Below are 18,898 nucleotides of genomic sequence, written 5' to 3' on the forward strand. Positions count from 1 at the left end.
AGACTGTGATCATCATGCTTTATTTGCTATACTTTTTTGAACTTTTTAATTAAGTACCAAGGAGTGTTCAGGCTAAAGTATTACATTTAAGTAAGTATCAAAGCCAGAAGATATCCATGAATCGTAATTCTTTGTAGGGTAGACAAATTTTTAAAAAACCTTTTGTACCATAAGGTTTATTTTAAAATCAATTTATTTCCTAATGTTTTCTTAATATTTTTTACTTTATTCCATTCCCTTCAGATATAATTCAACTTTATGTAATTTTGTCTCTTTTATAAAATTATATTTATTGTCCTCATAATAGCAAACATATAGAATACAAAACACAAAAGCCATCAACAGTGAAGTTACTAATATACCTACAAAATATACATGATTGAATTAGAGGCATTTACATCTCTGACAGATAATCCAGAGGCAAACATGTTGAATAATAAAAACCTACTTTGGTGCTCTATTAAATTATTTAAAATCCAAATGGTAAAGGTTAGTATATTGTAAGGCTTGAATATTCATTATATTCCTTCTACTTTTGTATTTTCTTTCACTTAATAAAAATATAATTTTTATCCCTGGCTGGTGTAGCTCAGTGGATTGAGCTCAGGCTGCGAACCAAAGCATCGCAGGTTCGATTCCCAGTCAGGGCACATGCCTGGGTTGCAGGCCACATGAGAGGCAACCACACATTAATGTTTCTCTTTCTTTCTCCCTTCCTTCTCCTTTCTAAAAAATAAATAAATAAATCTTTAAAAAAATAAACTATTATCCTGAAATAAATGAACTATAGTTTATTTAATTAAAAAATATCATTTTTATAACCTTGGTTAAATCATATCAGAAAGCATTTTTAAAGAATAATCTCATCATCAGATCTCAGGCTGCTTTCTCTTTAACTATCAGTTGGTTTCTCTTTTTAAAGTTTGGATACTATCAGCATTTACTCCCCAGTGAATCAAACTCCTATTTTGGAAACTGAAAAATAATTAATTAGTCACAAGTTCATAAGTGGCACTTGAGTGGATGAAAGGAAATTCATCCAGGAGGCATACATCAATGAGTCAAGGTTAAGGCACAGCATGGATAAAGTCCAATGAAGACAAAGAATGTCACCATCAGCAGGGCTACAGATAAGGGCCTGGTGTCATCCTAGAGGGTAGAGGTCATTCCTCAAAACAGTGTATTGAGGGGCAGCATCACGAGCAAGATTCCTTCTTGGTGAGCAGAGTCAGCACTGCCTATCAAGTCTCCTATGATCGGATATTGTAGGTGTCACTTTGACAGGAATTCACAGTGGAGATCTCCACTGACATTTAGGCTCTGATTGTTCCCTGACCCTGCATGGGATATTCCTTCTCCTACGAGGAAGTCTTGGACTTCAGGGTGAGAGCAGGGGTCAGAGGGAGTCCTTTATATCTAAAGAGCCTATGGACTGACAGCAGGCTGGTTTCTTCAGCTCTTTATTATCCTTTAGCCATGATCTTTTTCTGAAACAGGACCTTTCTGGTGACAGCTATGTCCTTGAGTTTGGCATTGACAATTGTTTCTAAAATCCTGGCTCTAAGATACTCCTTGGTAATCCATTAGACACACAAGGAGAAACATTACTCTTTAGGTCACTACTGAGACTACATTTATTGAGTTCCTGTTTTAAGGTATTAATATACTTAGTCAACCTGAGCACACATTGAGTATCCAGCACTATATTAGATGCTGTAGGCAGGCAGGAAAGATGTAACAGCTGATGCTCATGTCCTAGTCTAATTTTGACATAGGAAAAATAAATGTAAATAAAAGATCCCTTGACATGAAACATAAAAATATAAAAATTAATATAGAACATTTTGTGTATGTGCCAATCTATCATTGATCACTCATATCATTCATTTAACAGATATTTATTGCACACATATGACACATAAGACCCTAGGCTAGTGTTCTGATGTTATAAACTTTCAATATAACACAGCCTGCTTTTAGAATGTTCATAATCTACAAATAGTTGTGAAAAATAGACAGGTAATTATAATACTTGCAATGTGCCAAGTAACTGGTACATTTGAGACTGGTATAACTAAGAGAAGCAATTATTTGATGAAATTTGTGCTTGGGCTTAAAAGAAGGGGAAGCTAAAATGGAAGGACATACACTGAGGGATTTCAGACAGATGAGAAACTCAGAAGACAAAATGGAGCCTTTCTGTATTGGTTACCTAATGCTGCATAACAAACTTTCACCAAAATTCATGATTAAAACTACAACAATCATTGGTGTCTTTCATGGTGTTTCTGGGTGAGGAATTTGGGATTGCTTGGCTGGCAGTTTCTGGCTTGGGATTTCGCAAGTTTGTAGTCACATGCTGGCCAGAACGCCACTCATCTGAAAATTCAACCAGGGCCAGATTATTTGCTTCCAAGGTAGCCAACTTATGTGACTGGTGAGTTGATTCTGGCTATGGCTGAGGTCTCAACTCCTTTCCAAGTAGTCTGTCCATGGGCCACTTTGGTGTCCTTACAGTCTGTGGCTCACTGGTGAGCCATCCAAGAGACCATGGTGAAAGCCGTGGTATGGGCTGTGACCTCAGACATCAGTTCTTCTGTATGAATTTTATTGCACTAGTCAATGTAGGAAGGGACTTTATTAAAGGATAAAGATCAGAAGGTGAAGATATTGGAGGCTATCTTCAAGATTAGCTACAACACCATCCAAAAAGAGAATGATTTAAAGCCAAAGGGGGGTAGGATTGAGGGTGGGAGGTGGCGGGGGAGTGGGGCAGGGGAAAGTGGTAGCAGGAAAACGGAGAACTGTACTTGAACAACAATAAAAAATAAAAGTGAAAAAATATGTATATAACATAGTTGGTTTCAGAAATATTTGAAGACCTCTATCAGGGTGTCTCTGTTTACTGCCTGACTAGAATGTGAGAACCTTAAAAGTAAAGATGGTGTCTTTAATTTCTGTTGCATTCCTCAGTGCCCAGAGCACCAGTTGGTGAATAATAGACTCATCACACATTTCCTAAAGAAGTGAATTAGTAAATATATGAATGAATATGACCTGAGAGATAAACAAAAAATAGCAACACTACAGCATAAAGTCTTGAGTCAGGAGAATGTGAGAAGCTACATAAATGAGCCATGGTCAGGATGGAATCCAGAAAGGAATGTGAGGCGGTTAATGAGAATTATTGGTGTTACCCAGTATTAACCAAGGCTTTGTCTGGCAGGCCTGATTATTCCGGTCACTCAGAAGTCTACTTCATGGTGTATATGGGACAGTCATTCGATGCAATAGTCCTCAGAACAGTCAGAGACTTAAGATTATCAAGACAGACCTCTGAATCACATCTCTGAATTAGCCACCAAACAAGCCTCGCCTCTAAACGTTGTCACAGGGGTCACTGCTCTGAGACATTTACTGTCTGAGACATTTACTGAGACAAACTGCTACTCCTCACCTCTTAGAATTTCTTTGGTAAAAATGACAAAGAATTTGGAGTCAGTTATCTGTTGGATTATTTGTTCTCCACAACCACGATAGGCTATGTCCAGGCCACTTACACTGAAGCCCCAAGTAGATCCTATGGCTCAACAAGAAGCAAAGGAGGCCATAGGCAATAATGTAGTTGTGATACCTAAGAAAGCTAGAACCATTAGGCCTGAGTAATGCAGGCTGCTAGGCCCCTGCTGCCCCTGCCCACCCTATCCCTCTTAGAAAAGTGTAAAAGGCAGCAAGCACATCTATGGGATCTTCTGACCTGCTGGGATTTAAACTCTGCACAGCTGCCAGCACTCCAAATTCTGGGAGTCCATCACAAAGAACAAGGAGCCCCGGGAGCCATGTCCACTCACACCATGTGCATCCTTCATCTTGCGCAGCCTGTTTACTGGTTCCACACTGAAGCGAGGAGAAAGCGGCCATAAGGGCCTGGATCAGCATTCTCTTGTCCCTCAGACCTGCACCAGCCTCTGTGGTCTGTCCTTGCTCCAACCCTGAGCACAGGACTAACTAATCCAACACCATTTCATACAAACAAAACTGTAAAGGCACGGAAAACATGAAAGGTGGTGTATAATCCTTTTTTTCCGTCTTAAATTATTTGAAAGAGGTGTTACAGTTATTCCTAATAGCTGCATTAAACAGGAGAAGTGAAGTACTTTCCTTCTATTCATGACCTACTGTTGGGAAACTGGCAGGGGTGGCATTTGTCAGGTGAAACCCGCTTCCTTCTCATTGGCTTCCCTCCTGAACTGTGTGCTAAGGAGATACCTCCACTCTCAGAAGCATCACAAAGGAGCAGAGGCAAGGCCAGGGAGAACACGGAATGGAGCTGTTTTCCCTGCAACCCACTTGATGCTGGGGAGAAATGGGCTCAGGGTAGAGTCCATATGTACAGTAGCTAAATCTAAAGCTCTATATTTTCTTTTATTAAAAACAAGATTGCCGTAATCTTTTCAAACAAAAGGGCTAAGATTTGATTTTCACGCTATTATTACCACTTTTGAAAGGAAGGGAATCCAAAAGCTGTGCTGGGGTATCCAGGTTCCAAGGAGGGTTCATGCCCCAACCTGGGGACAAGGTCAGAAACGGTCCCCTCTGAAACTGAAAGGAATAGAATCAGCTTCTATTCACATACGCCCTCACCCCGCCCACGCACCCTCGCTCAACTTTTCCCTGCAACCCACTCGGTGCTGGAAATAGATCAATAGACTGCTCTGTCAGACTTATGCAAGGCTCCCAGGCTCTCAAGCCTCTCTCAGGCTGATGTTCAGAGTGGGAGTTTACCCAAGGGGTTAGAGTTGAGGTTTCACAGGGCCTGTCTGCACATAAAGAAACTCTGTGGAGTAGAAATGTTAAGAAAACAAAGCAGATTCTGAACTGTAAGTCTTTGGGTTCTCCTTTTCCTGAGTCACTTGTCAGGTGCACTCCCCTACTCATATCCCCACCCCACCCCCAACCCAGCTCTGCCCCACAGTCAGCACCAGTTTTGTCCTACACGCAGTTTTGGACGGGAACACCATTTAAATAGTTTTTGATTCAGAACCATGTCAGTGATTCTGAATCACTGACTATAGGTCCTTCTCTGACTTTAGTGACTCAGCCTTGCAGCGACTACCTTCCTGCCACTGACTCTCAGCCTCCCAACCTCCACCTCGAGTCCCTGTCCCAGGTCTCCCTGAGTTTCCCATCTGGCCATTGACAAGGTGGTCTCTTTCAAGTCTTGCCTGACCTGCCTCAGCCTCTTAATTTTGGGCTGCTTCTTCCTGTTTCTCAGCTCTGTTGCATATCATCATTGCAGAGGAAGGCTTTTTTTTTTTGGTACTTTTTCCAGTTTTATTAAGATATAATTGACAAACATCACTGTATAAATTTAAGATATAAAGCATGATGGTTTGATTTATATGTATTGTCAAATAATTACTGCAATAGGTGTAGTTAGCATCCTTTTTTATTATTATGACAAAAAGTCCAGCCATTGTTAATATAACAAGAATGGTGTTTGCAACATTATGTAACCTGGCAGCAAAGGAGCGTGGACTGGAATGTGCATGCATGAACAATGACGACTTCACTGTACTAGTCAGTGAGAGCAGTAGATGCCTCTGAGTGAGCACGTGTACTGTGTACTGTCACATTCAAAATAACTGAGTGAGTAGAGCAATGAATCCACATCAAATTTTTCGTTCAGCCTAATCATGCCTCCGCAGAAATTATCCAAATGATTCAGAAGGATTTCAGGGATGATGAAATGAGAGTAGCACAAATAAAAGTGTGGCACAGATGCTTCAAAGAGAAAGTGATCCACACTCTGGAAGGCCTTCAATGAGCAGAACACCTGAGAATGTTGAATGTGTACGGGCTGCAATCCACAAATATCAGCAACTGACAGTGCGAGAACTAGAAGCTGATCTGGGGATTCCAAAAACTACTGTGTCTGAGATTTTGACCCGGGATCTTAGCATGAAACATGCCGTGGCAAAAAGTGTGCTGCAGTTGCTAATGACTTGATTCAAACCACTACTAATGAGCCAGATTTCATCAATGTCATAACCAGAGATAAATTGTGGAAGTACGGCTATGATCCAGAAATAAAGGCCCAGTTTTCCCAATGGAGGTCTCCTGGTTCTCCACACCCAAAGAAGGCAGGGCAAAGTCGCAGCAAGATCAAGGCCATGTTAACTGTGTTTTTGATTGGGAAGGTGTTGTCCAAATCAAGTATGCCCCTCCAGACCAAATAATTAATAAGGAGGACTACCTTAATGTTCTTCATCAGTTGTGAGATGCAATATGACAAAAACAGCTATAGCTATTGGCAACTAGTGATTGGCAGCTTCATCATGACAACACACCTGCTCTTGCATCACATCTTGTACAGAGTTTTTTTGCAAAACATCAAATCACCCAGGTGACTCAGCCCCCTACAACCCAGATTTGGTGCCCTGCGACTTCTGGCTTTTCGCAAAACTGAAATCACCTTTGAAAGGGAAGAGATTTCAGACTGTTGATGAAATTCAGGAAAATATGGCTGGGCAACTGATGATGATTCCAACAAAGGATTTTGCAGTGTTTTGAATAGTGGAAGAGATGCTGGGAGAACTGTGTGAGGTCCCAAGGTGCCTACTTTGTAAGGACTGAGGCATCATTGTCCTGTGTACAATGTTTCTTGTATTGTGTATCTTCTCCTATAAATGTTTCTATTTTTCATATTACATAGCTCCATATGTACTGGACAGACCTCATATAATGTAAAATTTACATTTTAAACACTTCCAAGTATACAATTCAGTGGCATTAAATGCATTATTGTGCAACAGCCTCCACCATCTCTCTCCAGAACGTTTTCATCTTCCAAAATTGAAACTCTACACCCTTTGCCACTTCCTTCCCTCCTCTGCCCAGCACCTGGAAACTACCCTTTGACTTTGCATCTCTATGAATTTGACTATTGCAAGTACCTCATATAAGTGGAATTATACAACATTTGTTCTTTTGTGTCTGATGTTATTTCACTCAGCATAACATCCTCAGGATTTATCCATATTGTAGCATGTGTCAGAATTTTCTTCCTTTTTAAGGCTGAATTACATTCCATTCTATGTATATAGCCTCTTTTGCTCATCCACTTCGCTTATCCAACTTTGAGTTGTTTCTACCTTTTGGCTGTTGTAAATAAACTTGCTGTGCACATGGACATACAGATATCTGTTCAAGATCCTTCTTTTTTATTATTTTGGATATATACCTAAAAGTGAAATTGCTGCATCATAAGCTAATTCTGTGTTATTGTTTTAAGAAGTGCCATACTGCTTTGCATTCCCACCAACAATGCACAAGGGTTCCGAATTTCTACACATCCTTACCAACACTTTTTTTTCTGTTGTTGTCAGTTTATTTATTTATCTATTTATTTATTTTTATAATAGCTATGCTAATGGGCATGAAGTGGTATCCAGGGGGTTAAAATGACCGGAGTTCGTGGTTCAATACCAAAGACTATGATTTAATTGTTTGGAGGGGACATCTTGTCAACAATATTTTTTAAAAACTTCCCCAGGTGATGGTAATGTGAAGTCTGGGTTGATAACCTCTAATATATTCTTGGCTTACGCTAGCTGACATCTGCCCCATACTCCTAGGCTGCCTTCCAGGTATTACATGAATAGACAGAAGTCTACAGAGACTTGCCAAATACACATGGCAGTAACTAACAAGGCCTGTCTGACTGCAAACCCTGTGCTCTGTCCTCCGTCTCCTAATTGCACCTTAAAGGGTGATTTTCACAGAGTGTCAGTGCAGTCTATCAGTACAGAACACACTAACTCCTTGGATCTGGTTCATGGGGTGCACTCATTTCCTGGGGCTATTCTAACAAATTGCCTTAAACTGGATGGCTTAAAATAATAGAACTTTAGTTTCTCACATTTCTAGAGACTGGAGTTTGAAATCAAGGCATCTATAGGGTTGGTTCTTCTAGAGGCTCTGAGAATGGCTTCCATGTCTTTCTCTAGCTTCTGGTGACAGCTGCCAACCCTTGGCATTCCTTGACTTGTAGATGTATCATGCCAATATTTTCTCCCTCTTCATGGCCTTTCCCCCTGTATTTTTGTGTCTTTTCTCCTTTGTGCCTTGTAAGAATACTGGTCATTCCATGTAGAGCCTATCTGAATCCAGGATGATCTCATCAGGAGATCATTAGCTTTATTAAAGATCTGGAAAGACCCTTTTATCAAATAAGGTCATGTTCACAGGTGCCTAGGGTTAGGATTGGACATATTTGGGGGGCACATACAACTCACTACAAGAAGTTTTTTTTAGGTCTTCCAATTTGTAATCAGTTTCATTGGGAGTCAAGAGTTCAGCATAAACCCCATATGTTAGGAACCAGATTGGAACTGGACTTTCCCTGGGATCAGAATACCAACACAAATCTTTGTGTTGGTCACATAAACCTTTGCCTCAGGCCAAAGATGATGCCTGACTTTTTTGTCCATCTGTAATGGGCTCTGGAACAAACTCAAGCACTTATAATGGTTTTTAGACCATCTTGGAGTCAACAAGGTAGTACAAAGACCTTGATTCAAGATGCCACAGAGATGCGCTGACTAGAGCATACGTTCTGTGATCTCTCCCACCTTAAAAGGATCTACTAGAGTACAGGGTGTTGAGGCTGCTCTAGATTGGGGCAAAAAGTTCTAATCATTGGGATGAACTCAAACAATAACATTTAACACCTCCCTGGTAGAGCTCCAAGTTGACCATGCTTCCATGGTGTTCTTTCTCCCTGTCTCCTTGTTCTAACCTATCCTATCTAGCCTTCATTGTCCACACTGCCTCCTGATGACTTCAGGGCTTCTTGGAAAAGAAAAAACTGCAACAACAACAAAATAATCCTCCTTCTCATCGAGAGGGCCAGGGCTGCCTGACTTGTGGGGAGATGGGAAGGATCCTTACCAGGCGGTCTCACTCTTCAGTTAATTTATTGTCCTGTGTAATCAGAAAGGCCCATCCCCAATGGTCAATCTCTGTATAATCTGTGGGCAGCTCGTGGGGAAGAAATTGCATTTTGTCTCATAAATACCTCTACTGTGTGCCGGAATTAGGTCAGCCCCACTTCTCCAAATGTGCAGGCATCTGGGATGTTGGGTGTCAAATCCTGAACTAAATTCAGTTCTGGAGCATTTGATAAGGTGTCTAAAGTGAGAGCATTTTGTTTCTCAGCTTTGCAGAGAATTGCACACATGGCTCTCACTCTCATTCTCTTTTAGTGTTTGGAATGATTTTATTACAGACTATGACTCCTTTATGAGAGAATACATCTGAGAATCCAAACTCAGTCTCCCAGTGGACTCAGCCATTTGTAAAACCATCAGAGAATCTGCAGGCAGAGGTTTTAAGAGGTGAGAGGGGCAATTCATCAACTCTTCATGCATATTCTCCTGACTGCTGAGGAAATTAAATTTGTTTTCACCTACTGAAACCTTAGCATGCTTTTATTATATAAATCTAATATGTGTTTAATGCTAACCTGCGATCAATTTACCCATATGGTGAAAACCTACTCCTACATTTTTCTTATGAGAAGTTCTGCCTTAGCACAACAATTAATCTAAATTCTGATCCTGTATCCTAGTGTTATTATGAATTTATAATTTTTCACATGGAGCTGCCAAGCTGGTCATTTTTATATTTTAATTTCTCCTGTTAGAATGCTTAGTTAATTATATGGAAACACTACAAGTTCAGGGGCAAGGTCATCTTTGCCTCCAAGGGCTTAGAGGAGTGCCTGGTTTGTAGCAAGTGTCCCATAGCTATTGATTGAAATGCACATATATGAGGTGGGTTTGTGCCTTATATACAACACAGAAGCTTAATCTCCCCAAACACTTAATTTCATCTATTTCAGTAGTTCTATATGTGTGCTATTGTAAGTCCTCTCAAATCTCAATAGAGCGTTTTTGTTATACATTCACAAAACATAAATATAAAACTTGTAGTGTTACAGATGGTCATGTAAATACATGTAAATATGCCCTATATCATAAATAAATAATAAATGAAAATTAAAACTATGAGATAATTTTGTCTATCATTTTGGCACAAATGTACAAGTGTGATAACATTTTGAGCTGATGAGAGTAATGTCATACATTGTTGGAAGAAACTGAAATAGGTATATGAATTCAGGAATGAAAATGTTGAGTTTATTAAGAGAGCCATCTCAATATTAGGAATATCGCCTACAAAATTAATTGCACAAGTCTGTAAATAGACATGTGCAAAAGACTTTGTAATAACAAATTATTTGAAACAAGATCATTGCCATTTGTAGAGGAATGAATAAAGAAACAGTGGTTCATACAATGGAATATAATACAATGTTTAAAAAGAACAAGGTAGGCCCTGGATGGTGTGGCTCAGTAGATTAAGTAATGGCCTGCAGACCAAAGGGCTGCTGGTTTGATTCCCAGTCAGGGCACATGGCTGGGTTGCAGGCCTAGTTTCCAGTTGGTGGCCTACAAGAGCCAACCACACATCAATGTTTCTCTCTCTTTCTCCCTCCTTTCCACTCTCTCTAAAAATAAATAAATAAAAGCTTTAAAAATGGGCAACTTAAAAAAAATGAATGAATGAAAAGAACAAGGTAGATTTACCTAACCAGAAAGAACAACTAGGGTATATTGCTATGTGAGAAAATGAATTATGAAGTAATATGTATATAGAACAAAACTTTCTTTATTAGAAAAAAGTCAGTGTTCATATATATGCATGCATTTGTGTGTGTAAGTGTATAGGTATAAAGAAAAAAAGTAGTGGAAAAACTAAATAGTGCATTTGTTTCTATTTTTGTTTTGTTAGAAATACTGTATGTCCCACTTTTCAATCTCAGTGTGGGAGAAATAAAAATAATTCAGAGCACAAGGCTAATTGGATATAGTGATCATTAGAAGATCTTGTATTTCTTATAATTTTAATGTAAGCTTCTAGCCACTTACTCTTTAAATTATCTTCAGAATTGTTGAGAATAACCAGGAGTCTGGTACTTACACATTCATTAAGAAAGGGAGAAAAAAGGAGTATTTTAGTGAGGGCTGCACAGATCACAACTTTGGAGAAAATATATAAATAAAATCTAAAATAAGGCAGAGATAGAGGCATCAATAAGTTACAATTCAAAGATGCATTGACTCATTCATTCATTTAGTCTAGTGATTTTCAATTGGTGTGCTGCAAGAATTTTTAAAACATGCAATACCTGACTATTTAGTCAGGGGCACTGACCTATTTTCTCTTAGATTATCAAATTAAAAAATGACAACAGCCAATACAATAATAGCCATCTGGTATGAATGAATCAAAATTATACCTACTTTTGTCAGATAGGCAAAAGATACATTTTTTGTGTGCTGTAGAATTTTAGTAATTAGTTCTTGTGTGCCAGGAGATGAAAAAGGTTGAAAATCACTGATTTAGTCAGTAATTGTTTATTTTGTATGTACTGCCCTTAGAACTGTTGTAGGTACTAGAGCTCAGATGACCAAAACTGGCACGATCCTGCTGTTAAGTATTTAACGAGTTCCCTTGAAGCATCTCCTGCTCTGGGCCCAAGGCATGCTGGGGAGAACAGATCAGGCAAAGGCCCTGCTCCTGGTGCAAGTTTTGACTGGGAAATAAATGTGTGCTATTTCAGATGGTAATATGACTTATGAAGAAAATAAAGCTAGGACAATGGTAGCAGTAACTGGGGTTAATTAAATTTATGTGGCTTCTTTAGATAGGATGATTGGGGAAGGGCTTTCTGGAAAGGGACATTTCCCCTGAGATCTGAATGTTGAAAAGGCGCTAGCCTGAGAAGATGGGAGAGAACATGCTAGGCAGGGGGAAAATGTGCAAGCCCTGAAATTGTTGTGGTCAGACACCATGGGCTGAATTGTGACTGTATTTGACAATAGGGCCTCCAAAGAGGTAATTACGGTTAGTGAGATTCTAAGGGTGAGGCCTTGATTCCCTAGGATGGGTGTTCTCAGAAATGCTCTCTCCATTTCCTGGCTATTAGGAGGACACGGTGAGAAGGTGGTCTTCTGTGAGCCAGGAAGAGAGCTCTCACCAGAAACTGAACTGGTTGGCACATTGACCTTGGACTTCTCAGGCTCCAGAACTGTGAGAAAATAAAATTCTGTCATTTAAGCCCCCCAGTCAATGGTATCTTTTTATGGCAGCCCGACCTGACCAAGATATCAGGTTAAGGATATATTTCAACTAGAGTTTACAGGACTTCCTAACAGATGAAATGTGTACAGTAAGAGGGAAATAGGTCAAAGATAACAGACTTTTTGCTTGAATGATAGGGGGAATGGTGATGCATTAATTGAGATGGGGAGATGGAGTGGAGCAGGGGAGGGACCAAAGGAGAGGAAGTAGGGGCTGGAATTTCATACACTTACTAATTTTATGACCTCTGCCAGTTAGACACTACACTGGAGTAGGACATGCAAGTTGGGGCTTAGGAAGGGGCATACCAAGTTGGGTGTCATCAGCATTGAAATTAGGTTTAAAGCTGTGGAACTGAGTGAGATGAGGAGATGACCTAACAAGCTATGTTGATAGGGAGCCGAGAGGCATTCCAACAGTGTATGTGAGGGGAATGAAAGGCAGCTAAGCTGGTGAAATTAGAAGAAGCTGGTGAGACTGGAAGAGAACCAGAAACCAAAATGGTCAAGTTCCTATCAACTGCTGCTAAAAGATTGAGTGAGCTGAGAACAGAAGGTGAATTTGGAAGGTGGAGGTTATAGGGACTCAGGAAGACAGGGGTTTCAGTGGAGTAGCGGGCCACGAAAAGCCTGATTGCAATGACTGCGAATGGGAGATGAAGAAGTAGAGGTGAGTCTGACAAAATTTTGCTCCAGTAAGGAAAGAGGCTGAACACAAAAACAGATGCAGGTTTAAGAATTTTAAAAATTATTTTTATGACGGAAATTTTTTTCAGGGATTAATTGAAATTTATTTCTTAGATTATTTTATTGTTGTTCAATTACAGCTGTCTGTGTTTACTACCCACCACTCCCCCCACACTGACCCCAGCCAAACCCTCCTTCCTCCCTTGTTTCTGCCTCCCCCTTGGCTTGCCATGTGTCCTCATGATGGAAACGTTTAAACGTATAATTAAATGGAGCTAAGAGTACAGTGGACCTCATATACCCATCAAGAGCTTTAAGAATTATCAGTTCTGTTCATCTGTCCTGCGATGCACACTCTTATCCTGTATTATTTTGAAACAAACCCTAGATATTATTTCATCTGTAATATTTGAGAGTGTTATCTCTAAGAGATAAGGACTCTTTCTCTCTGAGACTGGCACTCTCTCTCCTCTCCCCATGAGAGTCCTGGCTTCCTGCATTCTTAGCCCAACTGCATGGCAGAGCAATTTGGAAGAGAGAGGATGAGTTTGTTTAAGTTATGATGAAGCCTGAAATACGTCTTTTAATGACATTCAAGCAACAGACTATAAAAAGAAATTTAGGGCAAGAGCCTAAGGATGGAAGTGCCTAGGAAAGAAAAAGTTCAATTAGGGAGTAGAAGAGTACTGATAGAAAATCTTGCATTTTTGAAGTATTACTTAGAACCATCTCCCAAGGACTGAAAAGAGGAAACTTGTCCATTCTCCTATTTCTTCTTATTGGCATCCAATGCTCTCAGGTCCCAGGATCCTGAAATTGATCTACTCATTAGCAGTGCTTGTGTGCTACAGGTCACCCACATTAGAGTTAAAAAGTATCATTTTGTGGAAGTTGGCCAAAATGATTTGTATGGAAAATTTTTGTTCCATTTTTTTAGTAATCAATTTTTAAACTATCTTTGGAACCAAATGTAATCATAAATTGCAATTATACATATGAGCTGTTTATAGAAGGTTGATTTTTCCAAGTGCAAATCAGGATCTAATCACTTAGTCTGCAGAAGTATTCACACTAGGATTCCTTTCAAACAGGAACTCACTTCTTCAGTAGTGAGTACTGCTCTGTCAGACCAGTAACTACTTGACAGAGACTGGAAGGGTGGGTTAAGCCATCTAATGCACAAAAGTTGGAAATTGTTAGACAAAGATGCATGAGAAATGAATATTAAATAAAGTATAGGGAGATAGCAAAATAGAATTGATTTGTTGATCTCTATGTCTTAGGAACAAATCTCTTTGTGACAGTGAGACAGAGACTTAATTGCTGCCCACAGGCATGGTAGAATTTTGTTGTAGTTGTTACTAGGAGTAATTGAATATTTTCCTCTTGTAACATGAAATACCAATATTTTCTTATTCCATTTTGTATAGATTTATCTGCATACTATTTTACACACTTAATGGAAATGCTTATATATCTGCATGCTGCTAGTGAAAGTGCTGCCACTTCACACTTATCCATAGAGTTATTAAGATTTCATGAACATCCATTCTTGATAAATCCTAGTGATAGTGTAAAACAAGATGGTGAAGTAAGGCAATTATCCAGGTAATCTGGGGTAACTCAGAGTTGCTTCACTTGAAAATTCTAGATATTTTTTAAGTGTTCCTCTAGAATTTAATGAATATTTGTGCCACTGAGTGATTTGAGTTGGGTAGGATCTTAGAAATCCTGTCCTCAGAGAGCTTTTATTCTAAGCTGGCACCCAAATCACATATATTAAAGGAAACATTTCTCATTTTACACAACTCCTTGGCTAAAGGTTGAAGGCCAATAAATACTTCATAATGCTTATACAATTCAACTCAATGATTTTAAGGTCTTACCAACTGTTCTAGATGCTGAGATTACTGAATCTCTAGTCTCAAGAGGTTTACAATCTAGTGAGGAACACTAAAATCACCCGTTATAACTTATATTCTCTAAAAGCAATAACAAAACAAAATTCTATAGGTATAAAGCAAGTAGAGTCATTTTTTTCTGAGAGGTTTTTGTGGAAAATGTGGCTTTTAGGCTGACCTTAAAGGATGAGGAAGTTTTCAATAGGCAAAGATGATGAATAGTTTTCTGAAGGAAATGTATGGAAAGAGCAAAACATAAGACATCTTTAGAGATGGAGAAATGTTCCATGGGACAAAAGCTTAGTCTATGGTAATTTGGTGTGGTATTTGAAAATATGGTCCAAGACCAGAATTATAGTTTGGCAAAATAAAACAAAAGACTAAACTTTTCCTGATTGGCAATAAGTTTGTTAGCAAAGTTTTTGAGCATTGATTGTTCTGTGTAAGTGAAGGTAACTAACTCTTATGCCAGTTTGTAAGATTGGAAGGGGCAGAATCTGGAGTGTTGAAGATTAAATAGAAGGCTCTTGCATTTGACTAATGAGGAGAAAATGAGGCTCTAAATTAGTGTAGGAGCAATGGGGATGGAGAGAGGGGGTGGTTTCTAGATTTACCAGGGTAGGATTATGATAACCTAGTGACAGACTGAGTCACATGGGAGTAGAGGTGATGCAGAAGCCTCCTACATTTATGCAGAGGAAGAGAAAGAGAGAAAAATATTAAGAAGCAGTGAGCTTGGAGAAGAACTACACAATATCTCAGAAACCAAATGAGGAAAGGATTTCAAGAAGGAGGTCAACAAAAATAAATGATTCAGAGAAACACAGTAAAAGGAGGACAAAGAGGAAATGTGTAGAATTAACAATACAAAGTTGCTGTTAGTTTTTAACAATGTGATGAGATTGAAAGCCAGATTGCCATGGGTTGGGGAGTAAATGAGAGGTGTGCCTTGATGGAAATACAAGTAGAGATTTATTTTTGAGAATTGGGATGAAATGTAAATGAGAGAATGTTATAACTCTTTGAGGAGAATAAGGTGGAAAGAAGGTTTTATTAGCATAAAGAAAGTTGATTCAAGCAGAAAAGGAAGAGACCAGGTGGTAGTCTGTTGCTTTGGTGACCCCAGTGAGATCTGTCTCCCACTATCATGTCCTTCTGGAGTTCCCTCCTCTTGAATTTGAAATTACTCTGTGACCAGTAGAATGTAATGTTTTAATCAAAGATACTAAGAAGGCTTGGCATCGTCTGATTTTGTACTCTGTAGGAGCCAACCACCATCAAAGAGATCTAAAGCTGACAACACCAACCTTCTAGAGTTGAAATCCAAGCTCTTTTACATGGAAGTACCACAAAATGAGAGAGAGAGAGAGAGAAAGAGAGATCCAGTCAGCTCCCAGCTGTTCTAGGCCTACCAGCTATAGCACCAAACATGAGTGAAGCAACTGTGATCACTGGATCGCACACTTGGGTCACTGAGCGGACCACTCTGAGAAGCCCTCCTGTGCCCAAATTGCAGAATTGTAAGCAAATATTGACAATTGTAGTCTTTTTTAAGTATTTTATTGTAGTTCAATTACAGTTGTCTGCATTTACCCCCCACCACTCCTCCCAAACCCCAGCCAAACCCACCTCCCTCCCTTGCTTCCACTCCCACTCCCACCTTGGTTTTGTCCATGTGTCCTTTATAGTAGTTCCTGAAAACCCTTCCCCCCATTATCTCCTCCACCTCCCCTCTGGTTACTGTCAGATTGTTCTTAATTTCACTGTCTCTGGTTATATTTTGCTTGCTTGTTTTTTGTTGTTGATTAGGTTCCTTTTAAAGGTGAGATCATATGGTATTTGTCCCTTACCACCTGGCTTATTTCACTTAGCATAATGCTCCATCTATGCTGTCACAAAGGGTAGGAGCTCCTTCTTTCTCTCTGCTGCATAGTGTTCCATTGTGTAAATGTACCACAGTTTTTTGATCCAGTCATTCACTGATGGGCACTTAGATTGCTTCTAGTACTTGGCTATTGTAAATTGTGCTGCTATGAACATTGGGGTGCATAGGGTCTTAGGATTGGTGTTTCAGGATTCTTAGGGTATAATCCCAGCAGTGGAATTGCCAGGTCAAAAGGCAGTTCCATTTTTAGTTTTCTAAGGAAATTCCATACTGTTTTCCACAGTGGTTATACCAGTCTGTATTCCCACCAATAGTGCACTAGGGTTCCCTTTTCTCCACAACCTCTCCAACACTTGTTTGTTGAATTATTTATGATGGCCATTCTGACTGGTATGAAGTAATGTATCATTGTGGTTTTAATTTGAATCTCTTTGATCACTAGTGATGCTGAGCATCTTTTCATATGCCTCTGGGCCCTCTGTATGTCCCTGGAGAAGGGTCTGTTCAAGTCTTTTGCCCATTTTTTTTATTGGGTTGTTTGCCTTCTGGAGTGGAGTTGTACAAGTTCTTTATATATTTTGGAGATCAAACCCTTGTCCAAGGTGTCATTGACAAATATGTTTTCCCATATAGTTGGTTCTCTTTTTATTTTAATGCTATTTTCTTTAGCCATGCAGAAGCTTTTTAATTTGATGAGATCTCATTTGTTTATTCTTTCCTTTATGTCCCTTGTTTTAGAGGACACATCAGTGAAGAATTGCTGCATGGAATGTCTGAGATTTTCCTGCCAATGTTTCCTGCCAAAGCCCTCTAGGACTTTTATGGTCTCACAACTTATATTTAAGTCTTTTATCCACCTTGAATTTATTTTTGTGTATGGTATAAGTTGGTGATCCAGTTTCATTTTTTTGCATGTAGCTGTCCAGATCTCCCAACACCATTTGTTGAAGAGGCTATTTTTACTCCATTTTGTGCTTCTTCCCCCTTTGCCAAATATTAATTGACCATAGAGACTTGGGTTTATTTCTGGGCTCTCTGTTCTGTTCCATTGGTTTATGTGTCTGTTCTTATGCCAGTACCAGATTGTTTTGAGTACCATTGCCTTGTAATACAGTTTGATAACATGTAAAAATATGGAACGCTTCACAAATTTGCTTATCATCCTTGCGTAGGGGCCATGCTAATCTCTATATCGTTCCAATTTTAGTATATGTGCCACCAAAGCGAGCACTGACTATTGTAGTCTTAAGCCACTAAAGCTTTTGAGTGCTTTTTATGCAGCAATAGGTGTATGTATATATATATAATTATATATATTATTTATATATATATATATATAACATTTAAAAAAATGATATTGGAGAGTTTTGATAAATGGAATAAGGCCCCAAAGAAGATAAGGGGAGATAAAATCAAGAGGAAGGATTGGTCCTGGAAGTGAGTAAGGACACTGCTTCTTTTGAGGCATGAGAAAAATGAGGAAAGAGTGAGTAAAAATTAATGCCAGATATGGATGGGAAGGAAATAGGACCAATTCAGGTTAGACAGTGAGATGCTCTGTTGAGAATGAGGGCTGCACAAAGGAGGTGAGAGCTAAAGAGGGAGAAAAAAACTTTTGATAATGAATGAGATAGGGATTCATCCTGGGAGGGGTAAATAAATGGCAGAGGGCCTGGATGAGTATGGTAGTCATGAATGTGTAGTGAGGCTGACAGCTCTGTGATTTTTTGCACCCACTCTTACTAAGGTTGGCTTCTGTTGGCAATCAAAACTTACTGTTTATGTGGGTAAACAGTCATCCCTATTTAGTTTAAGAGGTTTGGACTCCAGTTATATCAACAAGCAGAAAAAAAAGTAACCCAACTGAAATTTTGCGTGTTTCAGAGTCTTTCAGAGGCCTGCCCATTTTTATAAAAGAATCCACCAACCTGCTGCTTGCCCATTTGCAACACTGGAAATGATTTCCATTAGCAGTTGCCAAATCATATACCTGAGATTACAGACAATGCTATTTATACTAAAGAAATTGAGTACACATCTTTTTTAGCTTCCTGTCCTATTTTCCTCTTTCATCCATTTGGGCTTCTGTCCCATATGTTGTCCTCCACACTCTGTCTTAAACTGCTGTCTAGTTACAGCCCAAAAAAGCTTCTGTTCCAAATGGGACTTTATTTCAGGAGGGGGCTGTACTTTGAATCTATTACTGTGAAGCTTAA

The 18,898-nt window shown here is 39.3% G+C and overlaps 1 non-coding gene across 1 annotated transcript; it reads right to left on the reverse strand.

Annotated features, from left to right (window-relative positions):
* Window positions 1–17,809: 17,809 nt before the first annotated feature.
* LOC123814407 lies at window positions 17,810–17,913 on the reverse strand. Its single transcript, XR_006784904.1, has one exon. It is a non-coding gene; the product is annotated as a U6 spliceosomal RNA (small nuclear RNA).
* Window positions 17,914–18,898: the final 985 nt, after the last annotated feature.

This window comes from Phyllostomus hastatus, unplaced genomic scaffold (assembly GCF_019186645.2).
Source record: "Phyllostomus hastatus isolate PE091 unplaced genomic scaffold, TTU_PhHast_1.1 phas_contig_1, whole genome shotgun sequence".
Taxonomy (NCBI): Eukaryota; Metazoa; Chordata; class Mammalia; order Chiroptera; family Phyllostomidae; genus Phyllostomus; species Phyllostomus hastatus.